At 42.9% G+C, this 21175-nt stretch overlaps 1 protein-coding gene across 1 annotated transcript in view; it reads right to left on the reverse strand.

Annotated features, from left to right (window-relative positions):
• The window catches only part of LOC135543591 (B-cell CLL/lymphoma 9 protein-like), a 109795-nt gene extending 100851 nt beyond the window's left edge, over positions 1-8944 (reverse strand). Inside the window, exon 1 of the mRNA XM_064970976.1 lies at positions 8605-8944. The gene's annotated coding sequence lies outside the window, so the exon portion shown is untranslated. The remainder of the gene's footprint in view (positions 1-8604) is intronic.
• Between the last annotated feature and the right edge of the window lie 12231 nt (positions 8945-21175).

The raw sequence follows: 21175 nt of genomic DNA on the forward strand, positions 1-21175 counted from the left end.
ATCAAAAACTGAAAAATTGGGCGTGCAAAATTATTCAGCCCCTTTACTTTCAGTGCAGCAAACTCTCTCCAGAAGTTCAGTGAGGATCTCTGAATGATCCAATGTTGACCTAAATGACTAATGATGATAAATACAATCCACCTGTGTGTAATCAAGTCTCCGTATAAATGCACCTGCACTGTGATAGTCTCAGAGGTACGTTAAAAGCGCAGAGAGCATCATGAAGAACAAGGAACACACCAGGCAGGTCCGAGATACTGTTGTGAAGAAGTTTAAAGCCGGATTTGGATACAAAAAGATTTCCCAAGCTTTAACCATCCCAAGGAGCACTGTGCAAGCGATAATATTGAAATGGAAGGAGTATCAGACCACTGCAAATCTACCAAGACCTGGCCGTCCCTCTAAACTTTCAGCTCATACAAGGAGAACACTGATCAGAGATGCAGCCAAGAGGCCCATGATCACTCTGGGTGAACTGCAGAGATCTACAGCTGAGGTGGGAGACTCTGTCCATAGGACAACAATCAGTCGTATATTGCACAAATCTGGCCTTTATGGAAGAGTGGCAAGAAGAAAGCCATTTCTTAAAGATATCCATAAAAAGTGCCGTTTAAAGTTTGCCACAAGCCACCTGGGAGACACACCAAACATGTGGAAGAAGGTGCTCTGGTCAGATGAAACCAAAATTGAACTTTTTGGCAACAATGCAAAACGTTATGTTTGGCGTAAAAGCAACACAGCTCATCACCCTGAACACACCATCCCCACTGTCAAACATGGTGGTGGGAGCATCATGGTTTGGGCCTGCTTTTCTTCAGCAGGGACAGGGAAGATGGTTAAAATTGATGGGAAGATGGATGGAGCCAAATACAGGACCATTCTGGAAGAAAACCTGATGGAGTCTGCAAAAGACCTGAGACTGGGACAGAGATTTGTCTTCCAACAAGACAATGATCCAAAACATAAAGCAAAATCTACAATGGAATGGTTCAAAAATAAACATATCCAGGTGTTAGAATGGCCAAGTCAAAGTCCAGACCTGAATCCAATCGAGAATCTGTGGAAAGAACTGAAAACTGCTGTTCACAAATGCTCTCCATCCAACCTCACTGAGCTCGAGCTGTTTTGCAAGGAGGAATGGGAAAAAAATTCAGTCTCTCGATGTGCAAAACTGATAGAGACATACCCCAAGCGACTTACAGCTGTAATTGCAGCAAAAGGTGGCGCTACAAAGTATTAACTTAAGGGGGCTGAATAATTTTGCACGCCCAATTTTTCAGTTTTTGATTTGTTAAAAAAGTTTGAAATATCCAATAAATGTCGTTCCACTTGATGATTGTGTCCCACTTGTTGTTGATTCTTCACAAAAAATTACAGTTTTATATCTTTATGTTTGAAGCCTGAAATGTGGCAAAAGGTCGCAAAGTTCAAGGGGGCCGAATACTTTCGCAAGGCACTGTATATTACATGGATTTATTAGACTTTTGAAAATGTAGATGTTCCAAAGGTCTGCATCAGTGGCTTGTAGTTGTAGAAGCCAGGATATGCTAAATGTGTTTATGTTAATTAACGGTCAACTACCATGAGAGCAACAGTTATTTGCTTGACAATTACTGACTGATGAAATTATGTGACCGCCACATCCCTAACTGAGACAACAGTACTGCTAATGCTATGCGCTAATGCTAATGCAATCGCTAACGTGTGTTCCTCTGCATATCCTCCCATCTGCTCTGAGTACTTTTGTAGAGCCCACCCAGGTGTGAAGGGCCTCTTGAACATGCACATGCTTTGTGTGCTGTAACGTGCTTGATAGAGATGAAGTGAAGCTGGGGAGTTCAATCAAGTGTTGTGTGCTATTGTTTAGCTAGCATCGGTGATATCACACTGAAGAGCTCTGAAAATAGGCCTACTCAACTTAATGTCGGTTTGACACTTGAGGAAGGTAGCGACTCTATAGAGTAAGACACAGTCCTCAACACAGACCCAGATAGCTTATAAAGAAAAACGGAGGTGCTAAATGTTTTCAAAAGACACAGTAGCGCAAGCTGATTATTTCGTGGATATCGCCATTGGATATTGATACAAAGCCTCAGCTGTCCTTAAAATCCAGCATAAACATTCTCAGTCAACATGCAGCTTGGTTTAGCCTTCATTTACAATTGGTTTAATTCTGGCTCAAGCCTCCTTAGACATTTCTCAGTATCAGTACTTGAGGGAAGTTTTTCCCCCGCGACAGGGGCTTAGGTACATTTCAGAGACTTCTGGTCTTTGTAGAGAGGACTTGGGCTGTCTGGACAGCCCCTGTACTCTGCACTCCGTGGAGCTTGGGGCGGCAGGGTAGCCTAGTGGTTAGAGCATTGGACTAGTAACCAGAAAGTTGCAAGTTCAAACCCCCGAGCTGACAAGGTGCAAATCTGTCATTCTGCCCCTGAACAGGCAGTTAACCCACTGTTCCTAGGCCGTCATTGAAAATAAGAATTTATTCTTAACTGACTTGCCTAGTTAAAAAAAGGTTTAAAAAATATATATATATATAAAAATGAGCTCAGCAGCCATCTCAGACTGACTGGCTGGAACACATGGGGAAGTCATCAAGCAGAGAGAGACTGGGAAACAATCTGACCATCAGCGTGAACTCCAGACACTCATCTCCCACCTATACAGTGACCCTGCTGATTTTGTACATTTGCACACTGACAAATAAATGATCAGTCTATAATTTTAATGGTAGGTTTATAAGAACAGTGAGAGACAGAATAACAAAAAAACCCAGAAAAACACATGTCAAAAATGTTATGAATTGATTTGCATTTTAATGAGCAAAATAAGTATTTGACCCCTCTGCAAAACGTGACTTAGTACTTGGTGGCAAAACCATTGTTGGCATTCACAGAGGTCAGACTTTTCTTGTAGTTGGCCACCAGGTTTGCACACATCTCAGGAGGGATTTTGTCCCACTCCTCTTTGCAGATCTTCTCCAAGTCATTAAGGTTGAGGCTGACGTTTGGCAACTCGAACCTTCAGCTCCCTCCACAGATTTTCTATGGGATTAAGGTCTGGAGACTGGCTAGGCCACTCCAGGACCTTAATGTGCTTCTTCTTGAGCCACTCCTTTGTTGCCTTGGCCATGTGTTTTGGGTCATTGTCATGCTGGAATACCCATCCACGACCCATTTTCATTGCCCTGGCTGAGGGAAGGAGGTTCTCAGCCAAGATTTGACGGTACATGGCCCGTCCATCGTCCCTTTGATGCAGTGAAGTTGTCCTGTCTCCTTAGCAGAAAAAACCCCAAAGAATAATGTTTCCACCTCCATGTTTGACGGTGGGGATGGTGCTCTTGGGGTCATAGGCAGTATTCCTCCTCTTCCAAACACGAGAGTTGAGTTGATGCCAAAGAGCTCCATTTCCATCTTAACTGACCACAACACTTTCACCCAGTTGTCCTCTGAATCATTCAGATGTTCATTGGCAAACTTCAGACGGGCATGTATATGTGCTTTCATGAGCAGGGGGATCTTGCGGGGGTTGAAGGATTTCAATCCTTCACGGTGTAATATGTTACCAATTGTTTTCTTGGTGACTATGGTCCCAGCTGCCTTGAGATCATTGACAAGATCCTCCCATGTAGTTCTGGGCTGATTCCTCACCTTTCTCATGATCATTGCAACTCCATGAGGTGAGATCTTGCATGGAGCCCCAGGCCGAGGGAGATTGACAGTTCTTTTGTGTTTCTTCCATTTGCGAATAATCGCACCAACACCTTCTCACCAAGCTGCTTGGCGATGGTCTTGTAGCCCATTCCAGCCTTGTGTAGGTCTACAATCTTGTCCCTGAGATCCTTGGAGAGCTCTTTGGTCTTGGCCATGGTGGACAGTTTGGAATCTGATTGATTGATGGCTTCTGTGGACAGGTGTCTTTTATACAGGTAACAAACCGAGATTAGGAGCACTCCCTTTAAGAGTGTGCTTCTAATCTCAGCTCGTTACCTGTATAAAAGACACCTGGGAGCCAGAAATCGTCCTGATTGAGAGGGGGTCAAATACTTATTTCCCTCAATAAAATGCAAATTATTTTAAATTTATAACATTTTTGACGTGTTTTTCTGGATTTTCTGTCTCTCCCTGTTCAAATTAAACCTACCATTAAAATTATAGACTGATCATTTCTTTATCAGTGGGCAAATGGACAAAATCAGCAGGGGATCAGATACTTCTATACTCACTCACTCACTCACTCACTCACTCACTCACCCACCCACCCACTCACCCACTCACCCACCCACCCACCCACCCACCCACCCACCCCCAGTCCGGTCCTGTCAGAGTAGGGAGCTGAGGCCAAATGTCTGGGTGCTGTCTGCCCAGCCAGCAGAGCTCCTCTCTCTCCTGAACCACGACCATTGATCCTTCAATTATTGGATCCTCTGCTCGTTTTTCCTTGAAATTGCTTAGCTATAGCACCGGTAAATTTGTCACCACTTTGGGCAGAAATCCATGTTGATTACAGGGCCTGTTGATGGGGGATGGGTCCCTGAGGTCAGGCTGTGCTGCAGGACTTACACAGACTCTTTCTTACTACCGTCTTCTCCAATAGCCAGCCCAAGCTTAATACATGAACTGGAATCACAAAAGGGTGGGGTGATTATGCCAAAGAGGGTGTGTAAGTATGCTCAATTATAACTTTGATGTGATTCACTCTGGTCTCCAAATTCAACTGTCTTTGGAGTGCTGTCCCCCCCCTGAATACACAGCCTGATGGACACCTCCAAATGAACCTCCTAGAATCACCGTGTCTCGCAAAGGCAAGTCCACAGTCCACATTCTCTTTCTAAAGTTATTTCTGCTGACCAAAAATTTGCTACGGAACCCGAGGACATAATGAAACTATTACGAGCGTCCCTTCTCACATCCTGGCATTAACTAAACTGTCATCTAACTAAATGCTTTTTTATGTTTGCAGTGGATTATTAACTGTTGCTGTAATGTAGGCATAATTTATGCATTAAATATTTGACAACTGTGAAGAATAAACCCATTTATTCTGTTGCACGCTCCCCAGTGAACTATCCCTTTCAATGATAGAATTTACTCGTTTTAAACCCTAGAACTCATTTAATCATCATGCCTTTTCTTCTTTTACCTAATTACTCAATGTGATGTTTTACCGATTATACAGCAGTAGAATTAAGTTTAATGCTATTTCCTGTTGCATAGAGAAACAGACTTACGTTGCATTCTCGAGGTCATATGCCAATTCATAAGTTGCCAAGTCTGCCTTTTCGCACAACAAAAATGCTTACAACCTATTCGCTTTTCCGAGTCTGAAAAACGTCCAGAGAAATATGCTTATAAAAGCATTTTGTTTTGAACAGACAAAATGTGTCTGTGTCACAGAAGTACAAATATACTATACAAGTACCCTTTGATGCATTATTAGGTAAAGCTTACACAAATAAAACACTCATGATTGCCCACGCTCATTCATTCAGTGCTCATTTACTTATATTTGGGTGCGTTAGGTGCAGTCTAAACGGCAGTTAACTCAGGAAGATCATTTCTTCTCGTTTTTTGATGCATTGCTTGAATCAACTGGAAGTGAACTCTGCCTCTTGTAACACTGACTCCACAGTGTGAATGTAAATCCCTGAACTACCACATCTTTGAAGCTGATGTCTGAGGACCAAGACGGGACTAATGTAGAACAGAGTGAATGTCTCCTCTCCTCCCCTCTCGAGTTTTATGTTTTAAAGTACAGGTAAATGCCTTTCATGCTAGCTCTAAACCCACTAATGTAGTAATCAATATACTAAAAATAACATAAGGTAGAAAAAATAAAAAATAAAACAAGAAGAACATGAGAAGTAAGTAAGCAATATACAGGATCAGTTACAATACCATATTTACAATGTGCAGGGATACTGGAGTGATAGAGGTAGATATTTATAGGGTAAGGTGACTAGGCATCAGGATATATGATAAACAGAGTAGCAGTAGTGTACATGATGATTGTATGTGAGTGTATGTGCATGTGTGTAGAGTCAGTATGAATGTGTGTGCATGTTGTGCTTGTGAGAAAATCAAGTGTGTGTGTGTGTGTGTGTCTGTGTCTGTGTCTCTCTGTGTGTGTGTGTGTGTGTGTGTGTGTGTGTGTGTGTGTGTGTGTGTGTGTGTGTGTGTGTGTGTGTGTGTGTGTGTGTGTGTGTGTGTGTGTGTGTGTGTGTGTGTGTGTGCGTGCGTATGTGTTGGAGTGTCAGTGTGTATGAGTGTGTAGAATCCTGTGAGTGTACATAGAGACAGTACAAAAATAAAATAACGGGGTCAACTCAGATAGTCTGTATAGCCATTTTGTTAGCTATTTTGCAGTCTTATGGCTTGGAGATAGAAGCTGTTCAGGTGCCTGTTGGTGTCAGAGTTGTTGCGCCGGTACCGCTTGCCATGCGGAAACGGAGAGAACAGTCTATGGCTTGGGTGACTGGAGTCTTTAATGATTTTCAGGGCCTACCTTTCACACCACCTGATATAGAGGTCCTGGATGGCAGGGAGCTCGGTCCCAGTGATTTACTGTCCGCACCTTCCTCTGTTGCGGCATGCGATCCAGGGTGGTGCTGTTGCCATACTAAGCAGTGATGCAGCCAGTCCAGATGTTCTCAATGGTGCAGCTTTTCGAGCATTTGAAGGCCCATGTCAAACCTTTTCAACTGCCTGTGGGGGAAGAGGTGCTGTCGTGCCTTCTTCACGACTATGCACGCGTGTGTGGACCATTTTAAGTCCTTAGTGATATGGACACCGAGGAACTTGAAGTTCTCTACCCACTCCACTGCAGCCGCATCGATGTGTAGGGTTGACCAGAGATGAACTGTTTCTCCTAGTTTGTATGAGAAATATTACTGTGAAGAAAATGACAGATTGTCTGCATAATTAAATAACATTCGGCTAAGACATCCATTCAAATCCCCAGGGGTCTCTTCACAGTCCCCAATTCCAAAACAAATTAACAACAACGCACAGTTTTATACAGAGCCATGATCACATGGAACTCCCTTCCATCTCCAATAACTCAAGCAAACAGCAAAATTACCATAAAAACACAGATTAAAAACACCTCATGGAATGGCGGGACTGTGAGGGGATACAAACACACAGACATACAGATGTACTCTAACGCACACATTATTTTGTCGTTGTATTGTTTGTCAAATGTTTTGTTGTTGTATTGTTTGTATTATTGTTGAATTTTAAATGTGTGTGAATTTCCTTGTCTAGCAGTGTATCAGTTTTGTTACTTGTCATGTTTTGTATTTATTGTGGACCCCAGGAAGAGAGGATGCTGCTTCTGCAAATGCTAACAGGGGGGATCCAAATAAAGGAACAAACACACTTCATTCTATCATATCCACGTGACAGAGAGGACTTTTTTTAACTTAGGACCAGACTGAAGACAAAACGATCATATCAAAGACCGACAGCAAATATCTCTCAGATTAAATATACCGCTGAATTGGGAGAGCATGGAAATGATCAAATAATATAATCACATTGGTGAACTAAAGTTAGGGTGAACTAAAGTTAGGGTGAACTAAAGTCACAGTGAACCATTCTTTGAAATTAATTAGAGTTGAATAGTCAAGGAATATAGCAACAAACAAACAAACAAACAATATTTACTCCACAAAGAAATTGTATATACAATTCTAATGCTTTTGTATCCGTTTTAATACCAGCTGAATCCCACGTGTTGTGCACAGTTCACTGTTGCGTGTTAACCAAGTGAATATGACAGACAATCTCAGAATGATTAACTCCCCAAACTGCCATTCACTGCCAGGCCCTAACAAAGACTCTGTATATAAGATGGAGAGTTCTAATTCTCAAGATACACTGCAGCTGTGGACAAGCATCATAACATGGAAAGGGAAGAGAGACAGAAAGGAGAGAATGGAGAACCACAAATCACAGCAGGCTTTTTTTTCTTCTCTAACCGCTGGTTGTGTGAAATCTGCCCGCTACCCACATGCTCACTTGGTTCGACAGACATAGCCCCCCACCCCCAAAACCCCTCAGGGGCAGATAGGTCCACCCTGCCCCCCACACACTCCCCCAACACTATGTTCAGCCACAACCACAAGTGACAAAGCTGACACGGAGAGGGCGGTCTCATTGTCTCACCTCTGTCTCACACATGGGACCGGGGAGATCTCAGACGGTTCTCCCTCCCACCTAACACCCTCCCTCACCGCCGTTACTCTCTCTGTCTCACACACAGAGGGTCAGACTATCATAGGGGGGTTATCCCATTTACAGACTAATCAATCCCACATTCCAAACCACACTGACAATCTCACACACACACACTGCCTTTTAAGCAGGCTTTACCACACAGCTCAATGCATTGCATTTATCCTCATATAAACAATCTCCACATTAACAGTGGTGTAAATAAAAATCCAGATTTACACTTTTAATGGGAGGTACAGCAACACCATGCAATTCACCCAGTGGCTTTCCAACTCCAGCCTCCACCCCCACTAACCCCAAAATACAACTAACCCCATGGAAATAGAAAACAACCAAAGCTGAAGAAACACACACAGAGACTACTCACCCAATCAACCTGTGCTACAGCAGCTCTCTCCTCCTCACTCGCTCTCTCCTTCCCTTGCTTCCCCACTACCGCGGACACAAAACATCTAGAGGAGCGCTTTGGTTTTCATTTGTTTTTGTGTTTTTGTCTTCTCTTTGGGCTTCTTACTCCCCACTCTTTTGTCCTGGCTGGTGAAAAAAAGTGCACACAAAGACTTCTTCTTCCTCACAAGCCCTGGTCCCCTCTAGCATCTAGACACTAGGACAACATCAAAGCAACTCAGGGGGAACACTTCAGGGGCCTATTGTCTCTGCGTGGGTCTGTTTTTCTTGCAGCTCCCCCCTCATGACTCGCCGCCACTTGGTACAGTCCGGGTATTCACGCCAAGTAGCTTTCACACATGGTGGAGGGGAAGCTTGTCTCAAGCAATTGCTGACAAGCTGCAAACAAGACAGCCCCCCCCACACACACACACACTCACAGACATCTACCCTTACAAACACCCCTTTCTCCCTCTGTCTCCGTCCTCTCTGCCACTCGCTCTTTATCCCCCACTATTCAGGTCGCCCCTCCTCTCCCTCTCTCTCGTTCGGTGTGTAAGCCTTCCAGTCTCTGACCTGCTCACACACACACAGCAGAAGACTGCACAGGCACCATACTGCTCCCGCTTTCACAGGTGAAAAATCACATCGAGAGGGGCGGGTAGGATAAAACATTGACGATTCAGACTGAGGGAGAATAGGAGAGGCACCTACATAGAAAGAGGGCAAGGGAGAGTGAGGGGAAGAGAGAAAGGTGGGGGGTTGGGTAGGACAGGATCTGTCCTCATGCCTGGCCTCAGAGGTTGGAGATCACAGCATGAAATAGGGGGGCAGGGGGCCATAGTGGAGACGAGAGCAGGAGGAAGGTGTTGGTTTTGGAACAATGAACCATGAGCACCAAATGTAGGAGGTAAAAGTAAAAGTCAGCTTCAACCCATAAAAACTGAACAATAAAGTGAATGTGTGGGTCTGCGGGATTTTGGTGTTTTGATTTTGATGCTTGACAGACATAGATGGCAGTCAGACAGGTTAACAAATCAATCCTGAGGCACTTTGTGTTTATCACTAAACCCCCATTATTTTGTGGTTGTATGTTTAGTGATTTTGACAACCTGCACAATGGTATCTTTATCATACAGGTATGTAGTCTGTTAAACCTTAGCTTTCAAATCACCTCACAGGCCTTGACTATGTTGCACATGCAGCCACATAGTCATAGCACATGCAGCCAGCATAGTCTCTGTGCCCAACAATTCCAAGGTAACCTGTCTAAATGACTATTGCCCCATAGCACTCATAGCAATTTTATTTCACCTTTATTTAACCAGGTAGGTCAGTTGAGAACAAGTTCTCATTTACAACTGCGACCTGGCCAAGATAAAGCAAAGCAGTGCGACAAAAACAACAACACAGAGTTACACATAAACAGACGTACAGTCAATAACACAATATAAAAATCTATATACAGTGTGTGCAAATGTAGAAGATTAGGGAGGTAAGGCAATAAATAGGCATTAACACTGGAGTGATAGATGAGCAGATGATGATGTGCAAGTAGAGATACTGGGGTGCAAATAAGCAAGAGGATAAATAACAATATATATCTTTGTTTACCTTTACTTATCTAGGCAAATCAGGTAAGAACAAATTATTATTTTCCATGACAGCCTAGGAACAGTGGGTTAACTGCCTTGTTCAGGGTCAGAACAACAGATTTGTACTTTGTCAGCTCGGGGATTTGATCTTCCAACCTTGCGGTTGCTAGTCCAATGCTCTAACCAGAAGGGTACCTGCCACCCCATGTGGGAATGAGGTAGTTGGGTGTGCTATTTACAGATTGGATGTGCACAGGTACAGTGATCGGTAAGCTGCTCTGACAGCTGATGCTTAAAGTTAGAGAGGGAGATATAAGACTCCAGCTCAGTGATTTTTGCATTCGTTCCAGACATTGGCAGCAGAGAACTAGAAGGAAAGGCGGCCAAAGGAAGTGTTGGCTTTGGGGATGACCAGTGAAATATACCTGCTGGAGCACGTGCTATAGGTGGGTGTTGCTATGGTGACCAGTGAGCTGAGATAAAGCGGGGCTTTACCTAGCAAAGACTTATAGATGATTATAGAATAATATATAGAATAATTTTGCACGCCCAATTTTTCAGTTTTTGATTTGTTAAAAAAGTTTGAAATATCCAATAAATGTCGTTCCACTTCATGATTGTGTCCCACTTGTTGTTGATTCTTCACAAAAAATACAGTTTTATATCTTTAAGTTTGAAGTCTGAAATGTGGCAAAAGGTCGCAAAGTTCAAGGGGGCCGAATACTTTCGCAAGGCACTGTACTTACACTGACACCACAACACACACACACAAACACACACACACACACACACACACACACATACAGTAACATGTGCACACATGCATAATACGCCACACATACATTCACACACAGACACTCACACACACACTTTCACACTCACCACTTACACTGCTGCTACTGTCTATTATCACATTTTTTTGCCTAGTCACTTTACCCCTACCTGTATGTACATAGCTATCTCAATTACCTCGTACCCCTGCACTTCGACTCTGTACTCTTTATTGCTATTCGTTATTCACTGTGTATTAATTCCTCATGTCACTATTTAGGGAGGAGGTGAGGGCCCTCGGAGTGTGGTGTCAGGAAAATAACCTCACACTCAACGTCAACAAAACTAAGGAGATGATTGTGGACTTCAGGAAACAGCAGAGGGAACACCCCCTTATCCACATCGATGGAACAGTAGTGGAGAGGGTAGTAAGTTTTAAGTTCCTCGGCATACACATCACAGACAAACTGAATTGGTCCACCCACACAGACAGCATCGTGAAGAAGGCGCAGCAGCGCCTCTTCAACCTCAGGAGGCTGAAGAAATTTGGCTTGTCACCAAAAGCACTCACAAACTTCTACAGATGCACAATCGAGAGCATCCTGGCGGGCTGTATCACCGCCTGGTACGGCAACTGCTCCGCCCACAACCGTAAGGCTCTCCAGAGGGTAGTGAGGTCTGCACAACGCAAACTACCTGCCCTCCAGGACACCTACACCACCTGATGTTACAGGGAGGCCATAAAGATCATCAAGGACAACAACCACCCGAGCCACTGCCTGTTCACCCTGCTATCATCCAGAAGGCGAGGTCAGTACAGGTTTATCAAAGCTGGGACCGAGAGACTGAAAAACAGCTTCTATCTCAAGGCCATCAGACTGTTAAACAGCCACCACTAACATTGAGTGGCTGCTGCCAACACACTGACTCAACTCCAGCCACTTTAGTAATGAGAATTGATGGGAAATGATGTAAAATATATCACTGGACACTTTAAACAATGCTACCTAATATAATGTTTACATACTCTACATTATTCATCTCATATGTATACGTATATACTGTACTCTATATCATCTACTGCATCTTTATGTAATACATGTATCACTAGCCACTGACTATGCCACTTTGTTTACATACTCATCTCATATGTATATACTGTACAAGATACCATCTACTGTATCTTGCCTATGCTGCTCTGTACCATCACTCATTCATATATCTTTATGTACATATTCTTTATCCCCTTACACTTGTGTGTATAAGACAGTAGTTTTGGAATTGTTAGTTAGATTACTTGTTGGTTATTACTGCATTGTCGGAACGAGAAGCAAGAGCATTTCGCTACACTTGCATTAACATCTGCTAACCATGTGTATGTGACAAATAAAATTTGATTTGATTTCATCACTCCTTTCTGAAGGAGGGTTTTGACTTAAAACATCAACATCAGAAGAGGAATGGGAAACTGTATGTTGTCACTAACATTCCTACATCTATGAACAAATAACAGTAAATGGTATTGACAATGTCTGAGTGATGTATTTGGTACTAGATATCTCCAATACAGAATCTGAATGAGTAGGAAAGGGTTAAATATACCAGCAACTGACCCAAAATGGGGAGGGAGGTGGGGGCGGGGCAAAGGGACAGTATTCCATTGAGAATTGGTGGTATTGCAATGCCTGACATTGGGTTGAACCAATGTGAGCTGTATCGTGGGGGTGCTCCTCCCTCAAGCCCCTGTGCTGCTTCTTCCTCTCCTCATTCCTGTAACTGAGAACTGCACAAAAACCTACAATTATAATGTGTATGTTGAGGTATGGTTTTAACAAATCACTAACTCTTTTTATAACTCCTGTGTGAATGCTGGGGAAATAATGTGTCCCTCTATGAAGGAGGGGGGAGGGGGAGGCTCAATAAATAAAGAAAATGGTAGAAGATCACTGTCACATTGAATGTTTGTTATTTTCAATAAACATGTACTGTATGTGACTCAATGTTTTGTGTAGATAAAAATATGTAATGTTGTGCAACTGTTAACTAGAACATTGCACAGTAGTGACCTGGTAATTGTATGCACGTAAGAAAATCTAATGTGTATTCATTGCACATTAGTTTGAGGTGGGAGGAGTTTTTCACCTCGGATTACACATTAATGATCTGTACAGAGAAGTAGGAATACCCATTGGTTTCACTACTACTCCTGTGTTAATCATACCTGCTACTAGTAGGACTGTGATTTGTCTCATTGTATGTTTTTTCCCTTTGGTGAGGACTGAAAACTGATGTAATATGAGATAGCTCCGTCCATGTCCTGTCAAACATATCCCTTAATAATCACAGTCAATGGCATCGTGCATATTTTTTTGAGGACACTGGAGACTAATTTCAATATATTTGAATGAATTATGTATAAAAAAAATATTGTTCTATTTTTGTTCTACCAATGATCAAAATTATAAGGCATGTGGTCTGAGATTAAACTGGTATGACGCAGTAGCGTAGTCAGAAATTCGTTGGTGGGTGGCCTGCAGATTTTTTTTTAGGGGCAGGAGACAACTAACTTCCTGCAATTCTACACATTCCGCCCCGGCAAAGAAAATCATGTGCAGTTTTATAGGTAATCTCATGCTATTCCACACATTTTGCCATGAGCCTGAGAGAAAATGTTGCTGTTTTAAAGCTAATTTCCCACAATTGTACACATTTTTCCATGGGGCAGAGAGGAAAATGTGCAGAGGAGGTAGGGTGCCTTGTAAGGATCCGACGGCAAGTGGGTAATCCGCCTCTACCGTCAGTCCTATTAGCCAACGTGCAATCATTGGATAACAAAATGGATGAGTTCCGACCAAGACTATGCTACCATGGGGACAATAAAAACAGTAATATCTTATGTTTCACAGAGTCGTGGCTGAACAACAACATGGATAACATACAGCTGGCTGGGTTTTCGGTGCATCGGCAAGACAGAACAGCTGCCTCCGGTAAGACAAGGGGTGGCAGTCTGTGTCTATTTGCAAATAACAGCTGGTGCACAAAATCTAATATTAAGGAAGTCTCAAGGTTTTGCTCGCCTGAAGTAGAGTATCTCATGATAAGCTGTAGACCACACTATTTATCAAGAGAGTTTTGATCTATATTAGCTGTAGCTGTCTATTTACTACCACAAACCGATGCTGGCACTAAGACCACACTCAATGAGCTGGATAAGGCCATAAGCAAACAAGACAATGCTCATCCAGAGAAGGCACTCCTAGTGGCCAGGGACTTTAATGCAGGGAAACTTAAATCCGTTTTTACCTAATTTATACACAGCATTTTACATGTGCAACCAGACCGTTGCAACCAGACCATTGCCGTCCATTTGGCAAATCTGACCATAACTCTATCCTCCTGATTCTTGCTTACAAGAAAAAACTAAAGCAGGAACTACCAGGGACCCTTCTCAATACGGAAGTGGTCAGATGATGCAGATGCTAAGCTACAGGACTGTTTTGCTAGCACAGACTGGAATATGTCCCGGGATTCTTCCAATGGCATTGAGAAGTATATCATATCAGTCACCGGCTTCATCAATAAGTGCATCATCATCACCACAGTGGCCGTCCGTACACACCCCAACCAGAAGCAATGGATTACAGGCAACATCTGCACTGAGCTAAAGGGCAGAACTGCCGCTTTCAAGCAGCGGGACTCTAATCCGGAAGCTTAAAAGAAATCCCACTAAGCCCTCAGATGAACCATCAAACAGGCAAAGCATCAATACAGGACTAAGATTGAATCATACTACACCGGCTCTGATGCTCGTCGGATGTGGCAGGGCTTGCAAACTATTACGGACTGCAAAGGGAAGCACCGACACAAGCAGCCGAGTGACACGAGCCTACCAGATGAGCTAAAAAATTACTTATATGCTCCTCAGTGAAAGGCACATGACAGCCCGCTTGGAGTTTGCCAAAAGGAACCTAAAGACTCTCAGATCATGAGAAACAAGATTCTCTGGTCTGATGAAACCAAGATTGAACTCTAAGGGCTGAATGCCAAGCATCACATCTGGAGGAAACCTGGCACCATCCCTACGGTGAAGCATGGTTGTAGCAGCATCCTGCTGTGGGGATGTTTTTCAGCGGCAGGGACTGAGAGACTAGTCAGGATCGAGGAAAAGATGAAGGGAGCAAAGTACAGAGAGATCCGTGATGAAAATCCGCTCCAGAGCGCTCAGGACCTCAGACTGGGGAGAAGGTTTACCTTCCAACAGGACAATGACCCTAAGCACACAGACAAGACAACGCAGGAGTGGCTTCGGGAAAAGTCTCTGAATGTTCTCGAGTGGCCCAGCCAGATCCCTTACTTGAACCCGATCGATCTCTGGAGAGACCTGAAAATAGCTGTGCAGCGACGCTACCCATCCAACCTGACAGAGCTTGAGAGGAATGAGAGAAACTCCCCCACAGGTGTGCCAAGCTTATAGAGTCATACCCAAGAAGACTTGAGACTGTAATCACTGCCAAAGTACTGAGTAAAGTTATGTAAATGGAATATTTCCATTATTTATTTTTTAAAAATCTGAAAACCCATTTTTTCTTTGTCATTACGGTGTATTATGTGTAAATTGCTAAGCAAAAACATTCTTAAATTGAATAAAATAATTTAACAAAAAAAGTTCCGAATGCACTGTATGTAGTTTGGATGTCCATAATGATCGTGTCCCTGCTTACAAATATCTGGATAGATGAAAAGCTGTCTTTTATAAAGCATATTGATGAGTTAGTAAAGAAGCTGAGAATAAAAATGGGCTTCTTTTGAAATAGGCCATGCCTCTCGCTAAATAGTAGAAAGCAGATTATTCAGTCGACGTTCCTATCTGTCCTAGACTATGGCGACATCATCTATATGAATGCAGCTGTTAGATGAAGTTTAGCATAGCGCACTGCACTTTATTACAGGCAACAATTATAGTACTCATGACTGTTTTTGCAACCAGAAAGTTGGTTGGCCCTCTTCGATGTCATGTTGGTTGATACATTGATTTGTTTTCATTTATAAAGCCATTTTACAAAAAGTCCCACTGTACCTAACATCTTTACTAAACTTTAGACATACAAGTTACCACACCCGGTCTCAGGTTAACTCTGGAAATTCCTTTGGTCTCTACGGAGTTAGGGAATTTTTGTGGGAATTCTTTTAAATTAGCTGCTCTGGTGCCTTTAGGGCAATTCAAAAGGCTGATTGAGGACCTTATTACTGATGAATGTGTCTGTTTTTTATGACCATGTTTTTTTTCTACTTGCATTTTGTATTTATATTGATGAGTGTATTTTCAGTAATTTATGTAATTCCCTGACAAAAAAGAAAGGTTAACTAAATAAAATAGCCTCCTGAGTGGTGCGGTGGTCTAGTAGCTCTGCCACCAGAGATCCTGGTTCGAGTCCAGGCTCTGTCGCAGCCGTCCACGACAGGGAGACCCATGGGGCGGTGCACAATTGGCCCAGTGTCATCCGTGTTCGGGGAGGGTTTGGCCGACAGGGATGTTCTTGTCCCATCGAGCTCTAGCGACTCCTGTGGTGGGCCAGATGCAATGCACGATTGACAGGTGTATGGTGTCTTCTCCGACACATTGGTGCGACTGGCTTCCGGTTTAAGCGGGCATTGTGACAAGAAGCAGTGCGGCTTGGCTGGGTTGTTTCGGAGGACGCACGGCTCTCGACCTTCGCCTCTCCCGAGTCCGTACGGGAGTTGCAGCGATGGTACAAGACTTTAACTACCAATTGGGGAGGAAAAAAATATACAAATAAAGAAATCCTCCCTTGATGTTTCCAGTTTGATATCAGTATGGCTCTCAATTGGTCTCATAAGCATCTATTTAAAAAAAAAAGCAAGTGTTGAATATGGTCTTCTACCTGTACTGGTAGTCTCATACTGTTACCCTCTCATGAGCGCAGACCTGCACCACAATAAACATTTGTGGATCTGTCCTTAAAGATGAAATCTGAACATACACACCAATGCATAATGCATACATCTATTTGTTTTTTATTGAGCCGCTCTCTTGTCCATGTTTCCCTTGTAAAAGAGGTATTCTGACTTCAATTGGACTTCCTGAATAAATAAATGTTAAATGAAAAGAATAGATAAATAAAAAAAACACCACCATACAGCACCAAATTTGATTTCATTGTAAAGATAAAGATAACTCCCGCGCACACAATAGTACCTATGCACATTGTTTGTTGTGTCAGCACAAGTATAATATCATGTGTGCGGGAGTTACATATCTGTCAGCCGGCTGCAGCAGAGACAGCCAGGGCGTCAATTGAAACCCTACGCACGCATTGGTGCTACGTTCAGAGGCGGACGGTGACCCTGAGTGAATAAAAATCAGGTCAGATTGGCAGCAAATGCTGGTTATGTCATTCAACTGTCTCCAAAGCGATTTGATAATGTGCTGTCTGGAGGCAGGGGATGGAGCATGCACGGGCAAGGTCAGTGATGTACTTGCAAGACTGAACAGGGGACATAAGAAATGATTGCGAATGAGCTTCAATCCACCATCATTGTATCTCTATTATTTTCTCTATGGACTGGTGAGGATTATATAAATGCACATATACATATTCTTCTACCCTCACCTCAGTTTCTCTTTTGTCCTGGATACCTGTACCCCACTCCATAGGGATGTCAGAATGTGACATCTATGCCATACCGAATCTGTGAACATGCCTGCATATACAATTTCAGAAAAGCATCACCTCTGATGTGACCAGTTAGTGCCTAATAGTCACTCTCAGCTCTAAAGAACAAATTCCATCTCCACCAACAGCAGGTCCTCTCATAGAATATCTATTTCAGTCTATTTTTTTTACAGGTTCTCTCCCCAATCAGTGCAGTTGTTTGCTATGCAGGGGTCTAACATTTCAAGGTTTCTAACTGACAGTGGATGTTATGCAACGCCTGCTCTCGGGGACTCTCTAACATAAGCAGAAGAGACAGGAATAGAGCAGAAACTGGCAGGGAGGCAGAGCAGCAGCCTGTTGTCTACCCATTACAGAGCAGGCACAGCCACTGTCCAGCCACTGGCTAGCTGATCAGCCACCCAGCTGGCATCTGCCCAACATGGCCCCCGACATGGCTGAAATGGACAGATAGGGGATGTCTGATTGCCGTTGAGTACATGAGAATAACCAAGGAAAATCATTTTATTTGTTAAGAGACCATGGGACTGATTGAGCACAGTTAAAGTGGATGGGCAGCTATGGGATTGACAAAGTCCAATTTGACTTAGCCTGGAAACAATGGGGAAATGGTTAGAACAGGCAAACACAAACATTTATATTTATTATTATTCACATACATTTACAATGGCAGGGCAGGCAACTGCCATAAATCATCGAACATAAGTAGAAGATCAAGGGACTGGTGCCAATTTCAACATACAGCTGTCCTTATTACCCCAGCCTAATATTTTCAGATCTAGAGAGAATATGGATCACAGATTTTCTTGTCTGAAACAGCTTGGGGTTCAGTCAGCATTTTACTATTAAACCATCATTCTGCCTCTAACAAAATATGTTCGTGTTTATACTCAGTCAGAAGACAAACCTCCGCTCCTTGTTGAAGTTACACTTCGCAAAGGAAGAAAGAAAATATCTGTTTGGAAAGTGTCAACTAAGAACAGGGACAGACTGTTTCCTCACACTGACATTTACTTGCGAGAGGCAATGTCATAAAGACCTATTTACATTGATTTTACAAAACCTCTGCTTCACTTTTCTCCATAGAATACATCTACAGTATGTATGTGCTTGACAGTGCACAAGCTGTCATTCTTCCGCTGAAGTTCAATTCCTTTGACAGCAAGGTACAAATGTATCAATTGCTTTAGGCGAGGAAGCCATCATGTGGATATTTCATGTACTGATGATTTATCAACAAACACCTAAGCATCAGCATGACACAATTCCCCAAGTTGACAACTACTGCTGTAGGCCTAGCTGCCCCCCCCCCATCTTCTTTCTTTGGCATTCCATTAAAATATTTAAATGAACAGGACCGACAGACATTGTTGCGGCTGGGGTGTTTTTGGGAAATGGTGGAAGCGGATGTTCTGTTTGAATCGGATGACGTGCCGAGTGGAGACGAGAGCGAGAAGAATTGGATTTCAGTGGAGAATGCAGAAGGAAATAAAAGAAGTAAAGTGGAAGAGGAATCTAGTAAATCCAAACCTAGTTCTGATTATTTTCTCGTTGGAATAAGGGTTTTGGAACTATGTTGTTACCTGGGAGATTCGTTTGAAATATCTATTAAAATTGTGGATAGATTGGATGAGGTGGTGTCAATGAGAATAATGAGAAGTGGGCTTATTTAGTTTCTTTGTGTTTCTATGGAACAGAAGGAGCGTGCACTGCGCCCCAAAAAGATGTAGGATTGGAATGTGTTGTGTGTGGATCTTTGAAGCAGGGCGCCTATCAAGGGTGTTATCTCTGGGCCGCTATAAGTAAAATCAAAGGATATACACTACCGTTCAAATTTTGGGGTCACTTAGAAATGTCCTTGTTTTTGAAAGTTTATCATTTTAAAAAGAAAACCCATTTGCAATTATGTTAGCACCGCTGAAAACTGTTGTTCTGAATACAGAAGCAATACAACTGGCCTTCTTTAGACTAGTTGAGTATCTGGGGCATCAGTATTTGTGGGTTCGATTACAGGCTCAAAAACAAATAACTTTCTTCTGAAACTCGTCAATCTATTCTTGTTCTGAGAAATTAAGGCTATTCCATGCAAGAAATTGCCAAGAAACTGAAAATCTCGTACAACGCTTTGAACTACTCCCTTCACAGAACAGCGCGAACTGGCTCTAACCAGAATAGAAATAGGAGTGGGAGGCCCCGGTGCACAACTGAGCAAGAGGACAAGTATATTAGAGTGAAACAGATGCCGCACAAGTCCTCACCTGCTGCTTCACTAAATAGTACCCGCATAACACCAGTCTCAACGTCAACAGTGAAGAGGCGACTCCGGGATGCTGGCCTTCTAGACAGAGTTACAAATTAAAAGTCATACCTCAGATTGGCCAATAAAAAGAAAAGATTAAGATGGGCAAAAGAACACAGACACTGGACAGAGGAAGATTGGAAAAAAGTGTTAAGAACAGACAAATCTAAGTTTGAGGTGTTCGCATCAAAAAGAAGAACATTCGTGAGATACAGAAAAAATGAAAATATGCTGGAGGAGTGCTTGACGCCATCTGTCAAGCATGTGGAGCCAATGTGGTGGTCTGGGGGTGCTTTGGTGGTGGTAAAGTGGGAGAAATGTACAGGGTAAAAGGGTCCCGAAAAAGGAAGGCTATCACTCCATTTTGCAATGCCATGCCATACCCTGTAGACGGCACTTAATTGGAGCCAATTTCCTCTTACAACAGGACAATGACCCAAAGCACAGCTCCAAACTATGCAAGAACTATTTAGGGAAGAAGCAGTCAGCTGGTATTCTGTCTATAATGGAGTGGCCAGCACAGTCACCTGATCTCAACCCTATTGAGCTGTTGTGGGAGCAGCTTGACCGTATGGTACATAAGAAGAGTGGCAGGTAGCCTAGTGGTTAGAGCGTTGGGCCAGTAATCGAAAGGTTGATGGATTGAATCTCTGAGCTAACGAGGTAAAAAAATGTGCCATTCTGCCCCTGAATAAGGCAGTTAAGCCACTGTTCCCCGGTAGGCTGTCATTGTAAATAATATGTTCTTAACTGATTTGCGTAGTTAAATAAAGGTTACACAAGAAGTGCCCATCAAGCCAATCCATCTTGTTTGAGGTGCTTCAGGAAGCATGGGGTGAAATCTCTTCAGATTACTTCAACAAATTGACAACTAGAATGGTAAAGGGCTGTAATTGCTGCAAATGGAAGATTATTTGAAGGACACAATTATCATTTCAATTAAAAATCATTACTTATAACCTTGTCAATGTCTTGACTAAATTTCCTCTTAATTTTGCAAATCATTTCATGTATGTTTTCATGGAAAACAGGACATTTATACGTGACCCCAGACTTTTGAACGGTAGTGTTTGTACACAGAAACTCACATGCACGCACGCACGCACACACACTGGTTTTGTCAGTAGCTTAATCTGTTTAGTGAGCTGTGTTTGTGTGAGTCTTTGATACTTCTGTCTAGTGTAGGACTCT

Source organism: Oncorhynchus masou, chromosome 7 (genome assembly GCF_036934945.1).
Source record: "Oncorhynchus masou masou isolate Uvic2021 chromosome 7, UVic_Omas_1.1, whole genome shotgun sequence".
Classification (NCBI taxonomy): Eukaryota; Metazoa; Chordata; class Actinopteri; order Salmoniformes; family Salmonidae; genus Oncorhynchus; species Oncorhynchus masou.